The following is a 23,245-nucleotide window of genomic DNA, read 5'->3' as shown; positions in this document are numbered from 1 at the left end:
ACCATTTCTCTTCCATTAACTACGACTGCAACTATGTGACGTTTCGTTTCACACGACAAGCTGTGATGGCGTCTTGCTTGAGACATTATGTTTATATTGAAGAGTGTCATGGCTTAAATTCATGCCATAAGAGCCGATTTATGTTTTCTGTCTTTATGCTAAATCTCTTCATGCCAACCCCAGCCTGTACTAACTGAAACACAGTGATGAGTCGCCATTAATGTCAACGTCGACGGTTCGTATCGCTCAGACGTTCTCTGCATATCTTTCGTCCCTAACAACTTTGAAAAATATTGATGAACTTGAGGAACTTCTTTAAATGATCCTATCCGTGCTTTTGCTCCGTCTATAATGACCTCGATGTCGACGGCACGTTAAGCCCAATCTTCCTTCCAAAATTTTCATGGAGCGTTGTAGATATAGGGGTGGAGGAGAGGAGACAAAACTAAATATGTGTATTTTTGAAATTAAGTGTCTCACAAAACCAGTCCCATATTGTATAGCCACATCTTTAGAGTTATACCGTTCCATTTGCATTGATTTTTGAAAGTGTATAGTTTTTTTTTATGCTCAGCCTGAATTTGTGTAGCAGGAAATATCAGTATTCCAGCTGAATGTAATACGCAAGAAATACAACTTTAAAATCTCTATGTTGTTGTTGTTGTGCTCTTCAGTCCTGAGACTGGTTTGATGCAGCTCTCCATGCTACTCTATCCTGTGCAAGCTTCTTCATCTCCCAGTATCTACTGCAACCTACATCCTTCTGAATCTGCTTAGTGAATTCATCTCTTGGTCTCCCTCTACGATTTTTACCCTCCACGCTGCCCTCCAATGCTAAATTTGTGATCCCTTGATGCCTCAAAACATGTCCTACCAACCGATCCCTTCTTCTAGTCAAGTTGTGCGACAAACTTCTTTTCTCCCCAATCCTATTCAATACCTCCTCATTAGTTACGTGATCTACCCACCTTATCTTCAGCATTCTTCTGTAGCACCACATTTCGAAAGCTTCTATTCTTTTCTTGTCCAAACTAGTTATCGTCCATGTTTCACTTCCATACATGGCTACACTCCATACAAATACTTTCAGAAACGACTTCCTGACAAATCTATACTCGATGTTAACAAATTTCTCTTCTTCAGAAACGATTTCCTTGCCATTACCAGTCTACATTTTATATCCTCTCTACTTCGACCATCATCGGTTATTTTACTCCCCAAATAGCAAAACTCCTTTACTACTTTAAGTGTCTCATTTCCTAATCTAATTCCCTCAGCATCACCCTACGTAATTTGACTACATTCCATTATCCTCGTTTTGCTTTTGTTGATGTTCATCTTATATCCTCCTTTCAAGACACTGTCCATTCCGTTCAACTGCTCTTCCAAGTCCTTTGCTGTCTCTGACAGAATTACAATGTCATCGGCGAACCTCAAAGTTTTTACTTCTTCTCCATGAATTTTAATACCTACTCCGAATTTTTCTTTTGTTTCCTTTACTGCTTGCTCAATATACAGATTGAATAACATCGGGGAGAGGCTACAACCCTGTCTTACTCCTTTCCCAACCACTGCTTCCCTTTCATGCCCCTCGACTCTTATAACTGCCATCTGGTTTCTGTACAAATTGTAAATAGCGTTTCGCTCCCTGTATTTTACCCCTGCCACCTTCAGAATTTGAAAGAGTATTCCAGTTAACATTGTCAAAAGCTTTCTCTAAGTCTACAAATGCTAGAAACGTAGGTTTGCCTTTTCTTAATCTTTCTTCTAAGATAAGTCGTAGGGTCAGTATTGCCTCACGGGTTGCAACATTTCTACGGAATCCAAACTGATCTTCCCCGAGGTCGGCTTCTACCAGTTTTTCCATTCGTCTGTACAGAATTCGCGTTAGTATTTTGCAGCTGTGACTTATTAAACTGATAGTTCGGTAAGTTTCACATCTGTCAACACCTGCTTTCTTTGGGATTGGAATTATTATATTCTTCTTGAAGTCTGAGGGTATTTCGCCTGTCTCATACATCGTGCTCACCAGATGGTAGAGTTTTGTCATGACTGGCTCTCCCGAGGCCATCAGTAGTTCAAATGGAATGTTGTCTACTCCCGGGGCCTTGTTTCGACTCAGGTCTTTCAGTGCTCTGTCAAACTCTTCACGCAGTATCTTATCTCCCATTTCGTCTTCATCTACATCCTCTTCCATTTCCATAATAATTTCTGTAATAATAAAACGAAAATGATGGTATTCTACTGGCGGTGGGTTCCTATGGGACCAAAGCACTGAGGTCACCGATCCCCGCGCGCGCGCGCACACACACACACACACACACACACACACACACACGGCCGATGGAGAACTCGAAATTCCGAGGGGGGGGGGGGGGGGGAGACCGCGCGAGGAAAATAGCTAGATCAAAAACTGTTTTTGATAATTCAGTTTTAGAACCGGTCTCTCAAATTTCTTATTTAGGCTGTTCCATGAGCTTCGATTTTTCACTGTCGATATTCAGAATAAAAGTACACGAATTTGAAGCTGTCTGTTGTATCATTAGCAGAACATTGGGCCATAAAGTACAGAAAGACACCATCCAGGAACAACATAAAGCCGACCGGTGTGGCCGAGCGGTTCTAGGCGCTACAGTCTGGATAAGCGCGACCGCTACGGTCGCAGGTTCGAATCCCGCCTCGGGCATGGATGTGTGTGATGTCCTTAGGTTAGTTAGGTTTAAGTAGTTCTAAGTTATAGGGGACTGATGACCTCATCAGTTAAGTCCCATAGTGCGCAGAGCCATTTGAACCATTTTGAATAACATAAAGTGAAGGCGGCTTCTGTGTTACCGTATGGAAGTGAAACCTGGGTTACCATAAAAAAAAAAAATTGTAGCAGCAGAGAGATAAGGTTCCTAAGAAATACGAAAGGGCTACACAAGAAGAGGCGTGAGTAGAAATATAGTTGAACAGACTTAAATATTTTAAAAATGAATGGAAAAATTGTACAATATCGTGAAAATTGGAGGCGACACCTCATGAGAGTTCCAGGTCACAAAATTCCCCGGAATATCCTGAACTACAAGCTGAATAGGAAGATCGAAAAGGATGTGAGTGATTTTGTTTATGGGTTCGGAAGAGGCAACAGCGTAATCATTGAAAAGATGACGGTAATGATGGAGAGGCAATGTACTGGTTTGACCCTTCCTGTAAAGTAGGCTCTCGGGATTTGAAGAATACATCTCTCTGTCACGCACAACGCTTGTCTCGTACAGTCTGCCCTTCCCCCGTCGGAGGTAGGAGTCCTCCCTCGGGCATGTGTGTGTGTGTGTTGTCCTTAGCGGAAGTTAGTTAGATCAAGTAGTGCGTAAGCTTAGGGACCGATGACCTCAGCAGTTTGGCCCCACAAGACCTTACCACAAATTTCCAAATTTGTACAGTCTGCCACTGGTGTTTGTTGAATGTTTCCGTGACGATATCGCGCATTTTGGTGGTGGGGGGTGGGGGTGGGGGGGGGGGGCGGGCGGGCGGGGCCTCGTGAGGTGCTGGTCATCTTCGAACCTCGTGTAGTTTATTTATTTATTCATTTGTTGCGCAGGGGAAGCTAAGGCACAGGTGCCAGTTTCTGTTGTTGTCGTCCCATTTTATTTGTATGCTCTAATACGGAAAACTGCGCTGCGTGTCGTCACGACAGTGGTTGGGCGAGCCGCAGGTTGTCATTATACGTTGCACGCGTCAGACGGCCCCGCCGCGCGCGAAATATTCTTGGAAGGTTGTTGGGCCTGCTTCAGGCAGCGCCTGGGAGTCTTGCCAGCGTCTTGCCAGCGTCTTTCCAGGACGAGTGTCGCTCGTAGCTTTTAGTCTGGGGGGCGGCGCGCACCTGGCGCTGAACTGAAGGCGTGAGAGCACCCGACTCGGCGGGTCACTCGAAGCACACAGCCAGCGCCGGCTTTAGGATGGGGCGACCCGGGCGGTCGCCCAGGGCGCAGGGGCCCAAGGGGCGCCACGTACTAAACGCATGTAAAAAAAAAAATTACAATTTACAATCACCCATTTCGCGAAGCTAAAATATTATTCAGTCTCATTCAACATGAAGAGGCTGTTGATGATCAAATAACTGACCCAAAAAAGAAGTTTAAAGTAGAGTTTTTCAATGCACTGTTGGACACCGTGCACATATCCATGAAAGAAAGATTTGAACAGATGCAAGAATTTTCTGCGACGTGGAGTTTCTTGTTTGACATTAAAAAAATCAAAATAAAGAACTAATACAATGCTGTTCTAAATTACAAGAAAAGTTAACTGTCAACATGAAGTCAGATATTGATGGAAATTAACTGTGCGACGAAATTTTAGGCCTGCAACACTATCTCGAAGACAGCCAGGCAACGCCTATTGAAGCCTTAAACTTCATAAAAAACCATAATCTTCAAGAGTTATATCCCAACATCTGGATAACGTTACGTATTTTGCTAACATACCAGTGACTGTCGCAAGCGGCGAACGCAGTTTTTCCAAACTGAAGTTGATAAAAACGTACTTGCGGTCTAAAATGTCTCAAACAAGACTAACCAGTTTGGCCTCACTGTCCACTGAAAATGAAGTTGCAGAAAACCTGGACTTTGCTAATCTGATCAGAGACTTTGCCGACAGAAAAGCGAGAAAAGTAAAATTTTAGTTGTTTATAATTGTTTTTCATTAGGCGTAATGTTTTGTGTTCAGATGACTGACGGAAAATATAGGTTTATGGCTTACAGTTATATTAAATTCAATAAAAATATGGTACCCAATTCAAAATTAGTGTTTTTTCGTTATACATATTACCTCCTATATATAAAAATCAATTGTGTGTTAGTCTCACCAAAACAAAGAAATGGCTTGACCAATTTGAATAATTTTTGTTTTGTTCGCTTTAGTACAGGGGTGCTTCAGAAAAGAAAAGAAATATTTGGGATATACGAGCCTGTTTCAACCACATTTTACGCATCTTTTCTTTGTTTGGAACACGCAAAAACAATTTTCTGGAGTTTTTGTAGATGTACAGTGCAGTACTGCGCAATATTTTTAGACAATTTCCCAAAACGTGAATGCCCAAACAATATATCACTGCTATACTGACTGTTACGGCAGCGACAGCAGCATGCTGGACTGACGTCACAGGCTACACAAGACTCACATGGAGCGTCTTAGGGGGCTTTCAGATTATTTGGATTTCATTTCCATTTAAAAAAATAAAATACTCAAATTTACGATGGAAAAAACCATGTTATGATCATAAGATGACGCCATTAACCACTTAAGACGATTTCTAGAAAACAGTCAAATACCGTGTTGCAAAGCACTGCCAGGTTCGCTATTTATACAATAAAGGGCGCCAACTGGACGACTCGCCCGGGGCACCTGGATGGCTAAGGCCGGCCCTGCACACAGCACAAGACGACACAGCCGAGCGTTCAACGTTTTCACTTGCAGTCGGTTTCAGAACTGTCGTCTTAGAAAGGATCGCTCGTGTGAAACGCAGATTGTCCTTTTCTCACACGATATACTCCGAAGTACGGATGAAGGGCAACAGCCTAATCCCATATTCTTAGATGTCCGTGAGGTATCTGACACGTTACCCCACTGCAGACTTAACAGAGGTAAGAGTATGCAGAATAGGTTCCCAGATATCCCAGTGGCTCGCAGACTTAAGTAATAGAACCCAGTAAGCTGTCCTCGCAGTGGGTTTTCATCAGACAAGGGCATCGTAGGGAGTGACCCAGGGAAGCGTGATAGGACCACTGTCATTTTCTGTACTCATAAATGATTTGGCGGACAGGGTCGACAGCAACCTGCTGATGATGCGTGGTGCGCAGGGAGATGTCGAAGAAAAGTGGCTGTTGAGATGTTTATATTTTTTCCACCTCCGCGTTGCAAATGTTTTGAGTGAAATGCCCAGTCGATGCGCTGTTGTTTTCGCGTCAATTCTACCAACATTGAGCGTTGTTTAGTTCTCGGGGTTTTGTAAAATTCCTGAATTCATGTCTCGTCGCTGTGTAGCCTATGAAAAGGATTGCGGAAGACTCCCAAATAAATTCCAAAGTACAGTGCAGTTTTAACACCAATATATTTCCGGGACTCTGGTGTCCGAGCCTGGTGAACTGTACCGGTTACATCACATGTACCCAAAGTTCACATCAAACGACACAGAGTTCACAACAATCAACAAACGCGTGAGCCTACAATACATTTGCTCGCAACCCTAGCCGAAAAACGAGTGCCCCAAGGCGCCTGCGTGACCTCTATTTATAGTTTTGTTAACAATTACCTACAATGAAAATTACAATTTTATGTAAAATCACAATTAAAAGTTAAACCGAATATGACCTACATATTGCTAAAAATTTACAATCTCAGTACTGAACAAGGTTAGTTACGAGTTAATATAACATTTTCTGGCTAATTATGTTACAGTTAACAATTACATTTCTAAATTTGTTTATAACAAATCAACTAGTGCCTGAATTTTCGTGCTAACACATGTCGGAGATTCAATTAACATGCTTTATTTATATGTTCTATTTAATTTCCTGTAGTACTTTTACACTGATAGGTTTACTGATACATCCTAACCATGTGCTGCATTTCTTTCGATTAGTTACAGTATTAATTTCACATTTATATCATGTTTCTCACATAAGAACAATGTTAATCAGCAAAGCATCGTTTTCGAATTATATGTGTACTGAAATAGTGTTTTTTTTGTATGTAATTTGGAAACAGGTCGCTTTACAATTGAACAATTAGGACTGGTGTTTATCTTTAATGCTCTCCGAGGGGTTCTGATAGGTAGCAATGAGATATAGTAATATTTCAATGTAGGATGATAAAAGATGACTGAGACAAAATTTCTGGTTTGTGTGATGAATGGCAGCTGGCTCTAAATGTAGAAAAATGTAAGTTAATGCGGACGAGTAAAAACAAAGTCGTAGAGATGACACAGTTACTTCGTTTAAATATGTGGCCGTGACGTCACATAGCGATATGAAGTGGAACGAGCATATAAGGATTGTGGTAGGGAAGGCGATTGGTCGACTACGATTTATTGGGAAAAATTTTGGAAAGAGTGCTACATCTGTAAAACAGATCGTGTATAGGACACTACTGCTACCCTTTCTCGAGTACTGTTAATGTGTTTGAGATCTGCACCAGGTCGGATTAAACAGTGGTGCCGAGGCAATTAAGAGGTGAGCTGCTGGATTTATTACCGGTACGTTCGAACAACACCCAAGTGTTAAGAATGTGTTTCAGGAACTCAAATGGGAATCCCCAGAGTGCAGACGACGTTCGTTTCGAGGAGCGCTGTTGAGAAAATTTAGAGATTCGGTTTTAAAGCTGACCCAAGGCATCGAATTCATTTTCTACTACAGGCATGGTTCGATCTAGTATACGCGGTCACAGATGAGTAGGTGCGCAGCTCGTGGTCTACTGGCTAGCGTTGCTGCCTCTGGATCACAGGGTCCCGGGTTCGGGATTTTCTCTGTCCGGTGACTGGGTGTTTCATCATCATCTCCATCATTCGTGACTGTGAACGACTGTGGAAGGACGGGTTGGACTGTGGAAGGACGGGTTGGACTGTGGAAGGACGGGTTGGACTGTGGAAGGACGGGTTGGACTGTGGAAGGACGGGTTGGACTGTGGAAGGACGGGTTGGACTGTGGAAGGACGGGTTGGACTGTGGAAGGACGGGTTGGACTGTGGAAGGACGGGTTGGACTGTGGAAGGACGGGTTGGACTGTGTATGGGCGCTGATGAACACTCGGCAAACCAAATGGGTGAGTAGATGCGACATAATGATAGATTAAAGGAAAGAGAAGGGTAACACAACTGTACAGAAATACAGACTCTTTCAGACAGATAGAATTTGGTAAGAAAAGACCCCAGTTACATAAATTATCAGTCTGACAAGATAAAAAGGCACAGAAATAGGTGGCAAAACTGCGTGAATACAGAATACTGATTGCAGGACGGCAAGATTACGCTCGGCCAGTCAAGAGAAACTCTTCACACTAATTACCAGAGAACACGCACGAAAGCACGAAGTAAAACACGTAATTGAAGTGAGCGAAAGAGATACACGGCAGTAGGCGAGGCAGCTCACCTTGGCGGCGGCATTGAGGCGTCTGTGGTCTCCTAGCGATCTTAATTACGAGCGCCCATCACTGTTTAGGGTTTTGTGATTGTCACAGCTAGCTGGCCACCAGACCGTGCACCGATTGTCTGACTAGTCGGCAGTACTAGATAGACCTAACGGCGGCCGTAGAATTCTTAAGTATTTCCACAAGGCGCCTGGAAGATAGATGCAGTCAGTGTCCAAATGACATGCTCCTGTCACGGAAACGCGTGTCGACTGCGGAAGAAGTCGCATCCAAGGGAGGCTGAGTTCTTACTGTTCAAATGACCCAGTAGGTGACGTCGAGAGTTCGATGCGGCGTCTCGTCGCAACTTTTCTGTATACAACAGTACCAACTGTTGTATACAGAAAAGTTGAGACACTGGATAATTAGAGCGAAATGGAAGACGACCTGCAGAAGAACGGCACTTGGTACAGGGAGTAGGAATTGAACATCGACGTAAACAAATGTAGCGTATTTCGAATCCCCTTTCTTGTTTGCTAACAAAATTTGAGAACAATCACTGGAAGAAATTAATTCCGGAAAATTGCTAGGAGTACGCCCACAGAGCGATTTAAAGTGGAACGACCACGTAAAATTAATCGCTAGTAAGGGAGTTGCCGGACTGAGGTTCACTGGAAGAATCCTCAGGGGATGTAGGTGATCGACGAAGTAGTCCGCAGGTCGTGGTCCAGGGGCTAGCGTTGCTGCCTCTGGAACATGGGGTACCGGGTTCGTTTCCCGGCCGGGTTGGGGGATTTTCTCTGCCCGGGGACTGCGTTTTTGTGTTGTCTTCATCATTTGTGAGAGTGAGTAGATTGGATTGTGAAAAGAAAATAGACTGTGTAAAAATTGGGACTTCGTACGGGCGCTGATGACAGCGCAGTTGAGCGCTGCACAAACTTATCATCATCATCGACGAAGAAAGCAGGTTACAAAACTCTCTTTCGACAGATACTCGAATATTCTCTGTATGGGATCCGTTCCAGATAGGACTGGCATGAGAGAAGTCTTCCGCAGTAAGAGTGATTTCAGGTATGCCGCAGGAGAGTGTCGTAGGACCGTTGCTATTCACAATATGTAAATGACCTTGTGGATAACATCGGAAGTTCACTGAGGCTTTTTGCGAATTATGCTGTAGTATATCGAGAGGTTGTAACATCGGAATATTGTGCTGAAATGCAGGAGGATCTGCAACGAATTGACGCATGGTGCAGGGGATGGCAACTGAACCTGAATGTAGACAAGTGTAATGTGCTGCGAATACATAGAAAGAGAGATCCCTTATCATTTAGCTACAATATAGCAGGTCAGCAACTGGAAGCAGTTAATGCCATAAATTATCTGGGAGTAGGCATTAGGAGTGATTTAAAATGGAATGATCATATGAAGTTGATCGCTGGTAAAGCAGATGTCAGACAGATTCATTGGAAGAATCCTAAGGAAATGCAGTCCGAAAACAAAGGAAGTAGGTTACAGTACACTTGTTCGCCCACTGCTTCAATAGGGTTGATAGAAGAGAGAGAGAGAGACAAGATCCAACGGAGAGCAGCGCGCTTCGTTTCAGGATCATTTAGTAATCGCGAAAGCGTTACGGAGATGATACATAAACTCCAGTGGAAGACTGCAGGAGAGACGCTCAGTAGCTCGGTACGGGCTTTTGTTGAAGTTTCGAGAACATACCTTCACCGAGGAGTCAAGCAGTATATTGCTTCCTCCTACGTATATCCCGCGAAGAGACCATGAGGATAAAATCAGAGAGATTAGAGCCCACACAGAGGCATACCGCCAATATATCTTTACACGAACAATACGAGACTAGAATAGAAGGAAGAACCGATAGAGGTACTCCAAGTACCCTCCGCCACACGATTCGTTAGAGGTTCATTTAGTAAGCGCGAAAGCGTCACGGAGATCCTGAGTCAACTATAGTGGCAGACGCTGCAAGAGAGGCGTTCTGCATCTCGTTATATATATATATATATACTGTTCTGGTTCCGAGAACGTACATTCCTAGAAGAGTCAAGGAATATATTGCTTCAGGCCCGTATGTCGGGCAGAAAAAAAAAGCAGGAAGATAAAATTAGAGAGAGATTGGAGCCCACACGGAGGCTTAACAGCAATCTTGCTTACCGCGAAGCTTCCTCAGGTAGGAGAGAGAAAGGGGGAAGTAACAGCGGTACAAATTGTAAGGTGGATTCCACAGTATAGGTCTAGATCTACACAACAGGCCATTAAAATTGCTACATCACGAAGATGACGTGCTACAAACGCGAAATTTAACCGACAGGAAGAAGATGTCGTGATATGCAAATGAATAGCTTTTCAGACCATTCACACAAGGTTGGCGCCGGTGGCAACACCTACAACGTGCTTACATGAGGAAAGTTTCCAACCGATTTCTCATACACAAACAGCAGTTGACCGGCGTTGCCTGGCGAAACGTTGTTGTGATGCCTCGTGTGAGGAGGAGAAATGCGTACCATCGCGTTTCCGACTTTGATAAAGGTCGGATTGTAGCCTATCGCGATTGTGGTTTATCGTATCGCGACATTGCTACTCGCGTTCGTCGAGATCCAATGACTGTTAGCAGAATATGGAATGGATGGGTTCAGGAGGGTAATACGGAACGCCGTGCTGGATCCCAACGGCCTCGTATCACTAGCAGTCGAGATGACAGGCATCTTATCCGCACGGCTGTAACGAATCGTGCAGCCACGTCTCGCTCCCTGAGTCAACAGATGGGGACGTTTGCAAGACATCAACCATCTGCACGAACAGTTTGACGACGTTTGCAGCAGCATGGACAATCAGCTCGGAGGCCGTGGCTGCGGTTACCCTCGACGCTGCATCACAGACAGGAGCGCCTGCGATGGTGTACTCAACGACGAACTTGGGTGCACGAATGGCAAAACGTCATGTTTTCGGATGAATCCAGGTCGCATCCGTGTTTGGCGACATCGCGGTGAACGCACATTGGAAGCGTGTATTCGTCATCGCTATACTGGCGTACCACCCGGCGTGATGGTATGTGGTGCCATTGGATACACGTCTCGGTCACCTCTTGTTCGCATTGACGACACTATGAACAGTTGACGTTACATTTCAGATGTGTTACGAACCGTGGCTCTACCCTTCATTCGATCCCTGCGAAACCCTACATTTCAGCAGGATTATGCACGACCGCATGTTGCAGGTCCTGTACGGGCCTTTCTGGATACAGAAAATGTTAGACTGCTGCCCTGGCTAGCACGTTATCCAGATCTCTCACCAACTGAAAACGTCTGGTCAATGGTGACCGAGCAACTGGCTCGTCACAATACGCCAGTCACTAGTCTGATGAACTGTGGTATAGTGTTGAGGCTGCTTGGACAGCTGTACCTGTACACGCCATCCAAGCTATGTTTGACTCAATGCCCAGGCGTATGAAGGGCGTTATTACGGCCAGAGGTGGTTGTTGTGGGTACTGATTTCTCAGGATCTATGCACCCAAATTGCGTGAAAATGTAATCAAAATAATGGTTCAAGTGGCTCTGAGCACTACGGGACTTAACTGCTGAGGTCACCAGTCCCCTAGAACTTAGAACTCCTTAAACCTAACTAAGCTAAGGACATCACACACATCCATGCCCGAGGCAGGATTCCAACTGGCGACCGTAGCGGTCGCGCTGTACCACACTGTTACGCCTAGAACCGCTCGGCCACCCCGGCCGGCGAAAATGTAATCACATGTCAGTTCTAGTATAATATACGAGGGCAGTTCAATAAGTAATGCAACACTTTTTTTTTCTCGGCCAATTTTCGTTGAAAAAACCGGAAATTTCTTGTGGAATATTTTCAAACATTCCCGCTTCGTCTCGTATAGTTTCATTGACTTCCGACACGTGGCAGCGCTGTACGGAGCTGTTAAAATGGCGTCTGTAACGGATGTGCGTTGCAAACAACGGGCAGTGATCGAGTTTCTTTTGGCGGAAAACCAGGGCATCTCAGATATTCATAGGCGCTTGCAGAATGTCTACGGTGATCTGGCAGTGGACAAAAGCACGGTGAGTCGTTGGGCAAAGCGTGTGTCATCATCGCCGCAAGGTCAAGCAAGAATGTCTGATCTCCCGCGTGCGGGCCGGCCGTGCACAGCTGTGACTCCTGCAATGGCGGAGCGTGCGAACACACTCGTTCGAGATGATTGACGGATCACCATCAAACAACTCAGTGCTCAACTTGACATCTCTGTTGGTAGTGCTGTCACAATTGTTCACCAGTTGGGATATTCAAAGGTTTGTTCCCGCTGGGTCCCTCGTTGTCTAACCGAACACCATAAAGAGCAAAGGAGAACCATCTGTGCGGAATTGCTTGCTCGTCATATGGCTGAGGGTGACAATTTCTTGTCAAAGATTGTTACAGGCGATGAAACATGGGTTCATCACTTCGAACCTGAAACAAAACGGCAATCAATGGAGTGGCGCCACACCCACTCCCCTACCAAGAAAAAGTTTAAAGCCATACCCTCAGCCGGTAAAGTCACGGTTACAGTCTTCTGGGGCGCTGAAGGGGTTATTCTGTTCGATGTCCTTCCCCATGGTCAAACGATCAACTCTGAAGTGTATTGTGCTACTCTTCAGAAATTGAAGAAACGACTTCAGCGTGTTCGTAGGCACAAAAATCTGAACGAACTTCTCCTTCTTCATGACAACGCAAGACCTCACACAAGTCTTCGCACCCGAGAGGAGCTCACAAAACTTCAGTGGACTGTTCTTCCTCGTGCACCCTACAGCCCCGATCTCGCACCGTCGGATTTCCACATGTTTGGTCCAATGAAGGACGCAATCCGTGGGAGGCACTACGCGGGTGATGAAGAAGTTATTGATGCAGTACGACGTTGGCTCCGACATCGACCAGTGGAAGTACCGTGCAGGCATACAGGCCCTCATTTCAAGGTGGCGTAAGGCCGTAGCATTGAATGGAGATTACGTTGAAAAATAGTGTTGTGTAGCTAAAAGATTGGTGAATAACCTGGTGTATTTCAATGCTGAATAAAACAACTCGCTGTTTCAGAAAAAAAATGTGTTGCATTACTTATTGAACTGCCCTCGTATTTGTCCAATGAATACCCGTTTATCATCTGCATTTCATCTTGGTGTAGCAATTTTAATGGCCAGTAGTGTAGATCTGACTTCGAGTGACGCTACGTAAGAGCGGAGGCGCGGACGCTTCGAGTTGTCCAGGTTGCAGCGTAGTGCTCGCGTGACTACAGGTGGATAGGGGACCTCGCCCGTGCACTTTCGCAACACCTGCGCGCTGGCACCGCGCGTGTTTATAAGGGGGACAGCCAGCCAGGCACGCGGGCTGGTCAGAGCTGCGCGCCCCACGTGACCGCTGCCGGCTCGTGGGGTGGTGCGTCTATTCCTGGACTCGACGGGCCGGGTTCAGCCTTCAGGAAGTATCTGCGCGGAGGCGCATCGCCCACCTATCTCTCTCTCTCTCTCTCTCTCTCTCTCTCTCTCTCTCTCTCTCTCTCCCCCTCCCTCCCCTTCCTCCCTCTCCTCCCTCCCCCTGTCCCCCCTACTCGCATGCTCACCGGCAACGGGCGTCGAACCCTGGGCTCCGCGACTCAACTCACTCTCCAGCCCCTCTAGTGCCACTCTGCGAGTCAAGTCGCGCGCGCGCGCGCGCGCGCGCGCGCGCGCGCGCGCGCGCGCACACACACACACACACACACACACACACACACACACACACACACACAGTACACTAATGCTCACAAATTAAGGATAATGCTGAAACAACGCTCTGGTGGGCCGTTCGCAGGTTTATATGAACGAGCGCTGCTATTGACCTGCGGTCGTCGCACGGTGGCGCTGGCAGCAGTCCACATACGCAGAGGTGTGTTGGTGCGTGTCAGAGTACGGTGCAGCGAGTAAGTGTGCAGACGTTCTCAGGCGTGCTAATGGTGACTGTGTGTTGAAAATGGCTCAAAGAACACACATTGATGACACTAGAATACTAGGGCGACTGCAGGCTGGTCAAACACAGCAGGTCGTATCACGGGCCCTCCGTGTGCCATAAAGTGTGATCTCAAGATTGTGGCAACGATTCCAGCAGACTGGAAACGTGCACAGGCGCTAGAGTACGGGACGTCCACAGTGTACAACACCTCAAGAAGACCGATATATCACCATCGGTGCCCGCAGACGGCCGCGGAGTACGGCTGGTTGCCTTGCTCGGGACCTTACCGCAGCCATTAGAACAGTTGTCTCCAGACACACAGTCTACAGACGACTGGACATACATGGTTTATTCGCTCGGAGATGTGCAAGTTGCATTCCACTGACCTCTGGTCACAGGAGAGCCCGTAAAGCCTGGTGTCAAGAACACAATACATGGTCATTGGAACAGTGGTCCCAGGTTGTGTTCACGGACGAGTCCAGGTATAGTCTGAACAGTGATTCTCGCCGGGTTTACCTTCTGCTTTCTGCTCTTAAAGTAAGAGGCGAACCAATTGTAAGCTATTCCCCTTACTCCATAATGGTCCAACTTCTGCAGTAATATCTTGTGGTCAACACAGTCAAAAGGCTTTGTTAATTCAAAGAAAAGACCTAGCGTTCGCAACCTTTTATTTAATCCGTCCAAAACCTCGCAGAGAAAAAGAGAATATAGTATTTTCAGTTGTTAAACCATTTCTAAAACCAAACTGTACATTTCACAGCAAATTATGTGAATTTAAATGCTCCAGTAACCTTTTATATAGAACCTTCGATAACTTTAGCAAACACCGACGGCATAGAAATAGGCCTATAATTGTCAACATTATCCCTGTCTCCCTTTTTATGAAGTGGCTTAACTACTGAGTACCTTAATCGGTCAGGAAACCGACCACTCCTAAAGGAAAAGTTACAGATATGGCTAAGTACTGGGCTAACATACATAGAACAACACTTCAGTATTCTTTTCCATTGGTACATAGTTCAGATTTCACGCATTCGGCACCACGTTTTCCTCTTAGGGGCATTTATGTCACTGGTGGGCGGTCATGGAACTCTCTTCACGTTTTGACGCTGACAGGAATCGCGCGTGTGACATTCAGTTCTGCAGTTACTTCTGCAGCTGTCGCCCTCTTACGTTTCGTCGCAATCCTCTTGATTGACCGTCTGTCATGATCAGTCAGCACCCGCTTTCGTACGCGTTCTGACGTAACGCATGTTGTTTTGCCGCTTACCCTGTAAGCGGTATAAGTATTCGATAGGGTGCCTCTTGAAGCAGCAAACACGTCAGCTCCCTTTGTTACGGAAGCACCCACCATTCGAGCAGCAGCAATTTGGCTACCTTCGAATTCACTGAGCTCCGACATAACGTACTCACAGCTACACTTAACACTGTTCTGACCACGAAGTACACTTGCAACATCTTGAGCAGACTGCACGGCTATCGTAAGTGGTCAGAAATAGAACTGTGCAACCTGAAAGCTTGACTAGAATCTGCATTTCTTGCGAATTTTTTCAGATTTTCACCGAGCGTTTACACAGTGCATTGACTTTCCTTGAGCGGTGCCACAACGACGGTGATGATTTCTTAAGCCAAATTGTTATGGGCGATGAAACGTGGGTGGCCTACGTCACACCAGAATCAAAGCAACAGTCCATGGAAGTTGAGCAAGGGCATCGTTTTGCTGCAAGACAATGCCCGTCCGCATGTGGCGAATCAGACCAAAGATCTCATCACATCTTTTCGATGGCAAACTCTAGATCATCCTCCGTACAGCCCCGATCTTGCGCCCAGTGACTACCATATGTTCCTGTACTTGAACAAACACCTGGGCGGTCAGCGTCTTCAAGACGATGACGAAGTCAAAACAGTGGTGATGCAGTGGTTAACAAGTCAGGCGGCAGACTTCTATGAGAAGGGTATTCAAAAACTGGTACAACTTTATAAGTGCCTCAATATTGACGAAAATTATGTAGAAAAGTAGATTAAGGTACAGGCTTTCGTGTAAAAATAAAATTAATGTATCTTAGCACGTCTTTTTTTTAATTTCAAAACGGTAATTGTTGAAAAAACATGCCTCGTATTTCTATTAGTCTCATTGCGTATTTCTTTCAGTTCCATTCTGTGCGGTACTACAGCAGTTCTTTCTGTCTATGGCCAAAGTTTAACCGAGCTGTATTACTTAGCAGTGACACATCATGCGAAAGTTACTTTCTTCCTCACCTCTTGCACTCCAGAGTACCTATACAGAACGTGCCTGTTTGCCTTGCAATAACTGGGAAATTTCATGATACTTTGATTTTATCCATACTGGATGATAGGTCGTGGTTGTGAATGTCAATGTTAAAAAATATATCGGCTAAACCACTTGTTTATAGTGTAAAACACTAAGACTGACGCGTTTCGGAAGTCAAGCTTCCATCATCAGAATAATAAAAAGTAAAAGAACCTGTTAAAACTCGCCAAAAAGTGGAACATGCACCAGGCACAATGAAATTGATAATAAAATTAAAACATCGTGGCCACTACCCTTGTTGCAGCCGTGTCTTCCAAGGTGCATCTCCACATCGTCCTCAAAGTATAAAAAAACTCTAGAATGGTGTCGCCTATGGTGTTCAACATCTAACCACATGGCTCTCTCCTCTAACGTCGTAAACCGCCCGTGCGTCTTCGTTGATACCACACACACCACGTAGCCAAAGCTTGATGATGGAAGCTTGACTTCCGAAACGCGTCAGTCTTAGTGTTTTACACTATAAACGATTGATTGAGCCGATATATTTTTTAACAATTCATGATAGTTTCGACGATACAAGATATTAATCAGAAAAGTAACAACTGGGAAAGTTAAAGAGTAAAATGCGCTATCGCATTACGCCTTCGGAAGAACATAGTGACTATGAGAGAGAGACAGAGAGAGAGAGAGAGAGAGAGAGAGAGAGAAGTCGGCATTACGAAGCCACTCAAGACGCCAGGGAGGTGGTGACTCGGGTCACGGACAAAAGCACAGGAATATTGTAACGGCCTGTAACAAATTACTGTCTCCTAGGGCGTGAGGCTTCGTAAGAGTCTTTAGCGTCTCGTTTGAGTTGCTAGTATTACCCTGAAAGCTTAAAACAGCACGCTTATCTTAACACTGTCATGTTTTATGTATGCTATAATTTATTTTTCTGAACTTCTTACACGAATTAAAAAGGCCCTAATACTAAAATGTTCTCAGAAAGTAAGTCACATAAAAATTAACACATCGAAATAATAGTGATAAGACAGCTAAATTTTGTTCGTTGTCATTGCCATACACTAACATCTCTCTCTCTCTCTCTCTCTCTCTTCCTAACTGTTGCTCGTCTTTCGTCTACCAGAACAAGAATAACCAGCCACTGCCGAGTAACTAAAAATACGTCCGACCACTGGTCGCCTTATTTTTAGTCCTGACATTCGAACTGTCGTCTCGTTGATGTACTGTGTCCTAGGTATGTCTCCTTCTTTACTCTGGTTCTAGTGCTTTATGGGACGTTCATTTCACGTATGCGACATACCAACATATCACCCTTCGAAACGTGCCGAGTCAGCCGATTTATCCTCCTCCCACTTTATCGTTCCCTAGCAAAGTATTTCGTAAAGTCAGTTAATAATTGTCCCTAGCGAAGCAGCTCAGCGATTGCGACATTGGACTCTGAAGGAGCACGGTTCACATTTCCTTCAGGCACTGTCACTTTCCTGCTACGAAATGCTCGGCTGATGCCCCGGCTCCTCCATCCTCGCCCAACTGAGCCGACACTCTCTGGTTTAGTGTAGCCAGTTGTATTAGAACTCAGCGTCCCATCACAACAACATAATTAGTTACCTTCTTCCTCCTTGCTGAAACTGAACCAGTACTCCCTGCATCCAAACATAGAACGTTACACATAAAAATAAGTACTGTGTGTCGTTCGTTGCTGTTCTCACAAGGGAACCTCCCCATCGCACCCCCCTCAGATTTAGTTATAAGTTGGCACAGTGGATATGCCTTGAAAAACTGAACACAGGTCAATCGAGGAAACAAGAAGAAGTTGTGTGGAACTATGAAAAAAATAAGCAAAATATACAAACTGGAGTAGTCCATGCGCAAGATAGGCAACATCAAGGATAGTGTGAGCTCAGGAGCGCCGTGGTCCTGTGGTTAGCGTGAGCGGCTGCGGAACGAGAGGTCCATGGTTCAAGTCTTCCCTCGAGTGAGAAGTTTAATATTTTATTTTCAGACAATTATCAAAGTTCAGGCACTCACACATAATCAACTTCGCTCTCCAAAATACATACGGAAAAATTTGAAAACGTTAAAAACATATGTTTTGACACAGCACAGGAAAAACTGTGAAACTGTTGCATTCATTTGTTGCAGTTTATGTGACAAACTCCTATGTTTTCATCACTTTTTGGGAGTGATTATCACATCCACAAGAAAACCTAAATCTGGTAAAGTAGAAGAATCTTTTTACCCATTCGCCAAGCGTACAAGTTAGGTGGGTCTACAACATATTCCTGTCATGTGACGCACATGCCGTCACCAGTGTCGTATAGAAGATATCAGACGTGTTTTCCTGTGGAGGAATCGGTTGACCTATGACCTTGCGATCAAATGTTTTCGGTTCCCATTGGAGAGGCACGTCCTTTCTTCTACTAATCGCACGGTTTTGCGGTGCGGTCACAAAACACAGACACTAAACTTACAGTGAACAGAGACGTCAATGAACGAACGGACAGATCGTAACTTTGCGAAAATAAAGAAAGTAAACTTTTCACTCGAGGTAAGACTTGAACCAAGGACCTCTCGTTCCGCAGCTGCTCACGCTAACCACGGGATCACGGCGCTCCTGAGCTCAGACTCTCCTTGATGTTGCGTATCTTGGCCATGGACTACTCGGTTTGTATATTTTGCTTATTTTTTCCATAATTCCACACGTCTTCGTGTTTTCTCCATTGATCTGTGCTCAGTTTTTCAAGGCCTATCCACTGTGACAACTTATAACTAAATCTGAGAGGGGTGCGATAGCGAGGTTCCCTTGTCAGAATTGTTTGATTTTGTTTTTGAGATGTGTATGCATATGCACCGTAAAGGGTTCAAATGGCTCTGAGCACTATGCGACTTAACTTCTGAGGTCATCAGTCGCCTAGAACTACTTAAACCTAACTAACCGAAGGACATCACACACATCCATGTCCGAGGCAGGATTCGAACCTGCGACCGTAGCGGTCGCGCGGTTCCAGACTGTAGCGCCTAGAACCGCTCGGCCACTCCGCACCGTAAAGAAAGTTCGAAGAAAGTAAGAGACAGTAGACTGAACTTGTGTAAAGAATGGATTCTGAGAGATAACTAGGAAATATTTATTTAACTAAAAATAAATTTTTAATATACCACGTTGTTGAAACACACGAAAAGTATAAAATTTTCTCGAGCCACATGCAGATTCATAACCCCATAGATATAGTCCTGATAGAAGTATTTTCATAGCTTAGAAGGAGAGAGAGCATTGGTCGTATTTTTTTTGCGGTCAATAAAACAAAAAAATACGACGAATGCTGTCTCTCCTAAGTATATCCATTATCTGGTCGTGGTGTACAGGACACTCCATGGAGTCGCCAATCAATAATTTTCATAGTTATTAAGAATTATCTAAGTTCTAAACGAGAAACCTGGCATGCATGGAATACGTAATAGATGCACGAATAGTCAACCTCCTTACTATTACACCTATTACGCTACTTATGAATTGATACATGAATAGTTCACCTTCTTACTATTATCTATTGCATTCGCCCCACTTTTTAGTTTTAAAACTTAAAATATTTTCGTGGCTATTGAAAAAGTCACAGGACAATCTGTATGGTGCTATGAATTTTGTAGAGGGCTGCGTGGAAAATTATTTGTACTTTGCAGTCAGATTTGAAAACATGATGTATTAAGACCTCATTTTTATTTCAATAACGACTTTCTAGATTTTGGACTTGAATGTGTGAAATTTTGTACAACATTTTGACGAGATTACAACACACACATTTGGTAATTTACAGATTTATTTCAGTTCGTTACCTGAGACAATTTTTTTATTATCTTTCTTATCAATATATTGCTTCCTCCTAAGTATATCACGCGAAAAGAACGTGAATATAAAGAGCAGAGAGATCAAAACTCTCACAGAGGCTTACCAGCAATCGTTCTTCCCACGAACTGTTAGCGACTGGAACAGCTGTGATAGATTTTATTTTGGTTTACCGTAAGGTATGTCATTTAATGCCAACGGCCTTGCCGCAGTGGTAGCACCGGCTCCCGTCAGATAACCGATGTTAAGCGCTGTCGGGCTGGACTGGCAGTTGGATGGGCGACCATCCGGTCTGTCGAGCTCTGTTGGCACTGGACGTACCTGCAAATTGATACAATTGTACGACAGACAGCTCTGGAGGTGTGACGTCACAAACCGAGACTAAACTTATTTGCTGAGTAATCAGACGTCTGAAGCTGTTTTATATACTGAAGCGCGAAATAAACTGGTATAGGTATGCGTATTCAGAGATACGTAAACAGGCAGAACATGGCGTTGCGGTCGGCAACGCCTATATAAGACAAGTGTCTGCCGCAGTTTAGATCGGTTACTGCAAGATTTATGCGAGTTTGAACGTGGTGTTACAGTCGGCGCGGGAGTGATGGGACACATCATGTCAGAGGCAGCGATGAAGTGGGGATTTTCCCGTACGACCGTTTCAGGGGTGTACCGAGAATATCAGAAATCCCCTAAAACATCAAATCTCCAACATCGCTGCGGCCGGAAAAAGATCCCGCAAGAACAGGACCAACGACGACTGATGAGAATCGTTCAACGTGACGGAAGTGCAACCCTTCGGCAAATTGCTGCAGATATCAATGCTGGGCCATCAACAAGTGTAAGCGTGCGATCCAGTCAACGAAACATCACAGATATGGGCTTTCGGAGCCGAAGGCCCACTCGCGTACCCTTGATGGCTGCACGACGCAAGGCTTTACGCATCGCCCTGACGCGTCAACACAGACATCGGGCTGTTGATGACTGGAAACATGCTGCCTGGTCGTGTGAGTCTCGTTTCAAATTGTATCGAGGGGGGATGGTCGTGTACAGGTATGGATACAACCTTATGAATCCATTTTTTATATGTCCATCCTCTTGGCAGGAGGTCTCTGGGATGACGGCCGTTTACTAGTATGACAAAATAAAGCACCTACAGGCGCCCTTAAGATTTTATTGCAACTAGTTTCAACGCTTCAATGCGTCATCTTACAAGCTGTTGATATCAACCCGTACCGCGTCAACGGCCAGAAAATGACGCATTGAAGCGTTCAAACTGGCTGCAACAAAATAAAATAAAATCATAAGGACGGCAGTACGCGTTTTATTTAATTATGAATCCATGGACCCTGCATATAAGCAGGGGGACTGTTGAAGCTTGTGCAGGATCTGTAATGGTGTGGAGAATGTGCGGTTGGAGTGATACGGGACTCGTGATACATCTAGATACGATTCAGACAGGTGACACGTACGTAAGCATCCTGTCTGATCTCCTGCATCCATTCATGTCCACTGTGCATTCCAACGGACTTGGGCAATTGTAGCAGGACAATGAGACACCTCACGCGTCCAGAATTGCTACAGAGTGGCTCCGAGAACAAAAAAAGACTATGGGACTTAGCATCTGTGGTCATCAGTCCCCTAGAACTTAGAACTACTTAAACCTAACTAACCTAAGGATATCACACACATCCATGCCCGAGGCAGGATTCGAACCTGCGACCGTAGCAGTCGCGCGGTTCCGGACTGTAGCGCCTAGAACCGCTCGGCCACCGAGGGGCGGCTCTCCGCGAACACTCTGAGTTTAAACACTTCCGCTGGCTACCAAACTCCCCTGGCATGAACATTGTTGAGCATATCTGGGATGCCTTACAACGTGCTGTTCAGAAGTGATCTCCAACCCCTCGTACGCTTACGGATTTATGGACAGCCCTGCAGGGTTCATGGAGTCAATTCCCCCCTCCCCCCCTCCCAGCACTACTTCAGACATTAGTCGAGTCAATGCCACGTCGGTTTGGGGAACTTCTGCGTGCTCGCAAGGACCCTACACTATATTAGGCAGGTGTACCAGTTTCTTTCGCTCTTCAGTATGTATGGGAGTTAGATTCGCTGTTGGGGGGAGTGGAGAGAACGAGAGTTACTGGTGTAAAAGAAAACAAGAAATCCGGGGCATACTCGTCATAGTTGGCTACGTACGTAGAGAACCGAGTTGAGAGAGAACATTTCCCCACTCGTGTGCGGGGAACCCACTGTTTCGACAAATCTTTCAGAAGTTGTTTCGTTCCGATCCCGGTGGAAGTGGATTTGACCCGTGCCCTGTTGCGCAGCACTTGGCTGTGGGGACCGCCTGGCCCGCCGGACGAGTAGACCCGAGCGCGCCCGAGCGAGTCGCTGACGTAGGCAGCAGGCGGGCGCGACCTTGCGTGACGTAGCGGTGCCGGGATGGGGGGGGGGGGGGGGGGGAAGCGGCCGCAGCTGACGACGGGACGGACAGCGCGCGCACGCACACACGCACACGGTGTGCACTGCACTCCCAGCCTGCCGGAAATGGCTCGCGGGGTCCGATGAACCGCGTGCGACGCTGCCCACTCTACTCGCGTTGGCTGCACACGCACGCCACGGCAGTCCCGTCCTAATTACTCCCGAGTAGTGGGCGGGTCCGCATCTCCACGATATATCGGTACTCAGTGTGCGGCGGAGGGGACGTAGCTCATAGAATCATTGTCTTCCATCCATCATCACTGCCTCCCCCCCCCTCCCCTTTCCTCTCATATTCTATTCAGACACGGTACATCTATACACATCTAAGTGCATGGCGGAGGGTGGCTTGTACCACTTTCCTCTTCCATTTGCAAACAGACCCATGGAAAATAGATTGTCCGTATGTCTTCGGATGATCAGTAATTTCTCGTCCCCTATCTTCGTGGTCCTTTTCGGCGATGACATAAGATGATCAACAAAAGCAAAACGAGGATAATGGAATGTAGTCGAATTAAATCGGGTGATGCTGAGGGAATTAGATTAGGTAACGAGACACTTAAAGTAGTAAAGGAG

At 45.5% G+C, this 23,245-nt stretch overlaps 1 protein-coding gene across 1 annotated transcript in view; it reads left to right on the top strand.

The window, feature by feature from the left end:
* LOC126106458 (hepatocyte nuclear factor 3-alpha-like) overlaps positions 1-23,245 on the top strand; it is a 428,368-nt gene that overhangs the window by 184,154 nt on the left and 220,969 nt on the right. The window lies entirely within an intron of this gene.

Source organism: Schistocerca cancellata, chromosome 10 (genome assembly GCF_023864275.1).
Source record: "Schistocerca cancellata isolate TAMUIC-IGC-003103 chromosome 10, iqSchCanc2.1, whole genome shotgun sequence".
Lineage (NCBI taxonomy): Eukaryota > Metazoa > Arthropoda > Insecta > Orthoptera > Acrididae > Schistocerca > Schistocerca cancellata.
This window is presented reverse-complemented; position numbering and strand designations above follow the sequence as displayed.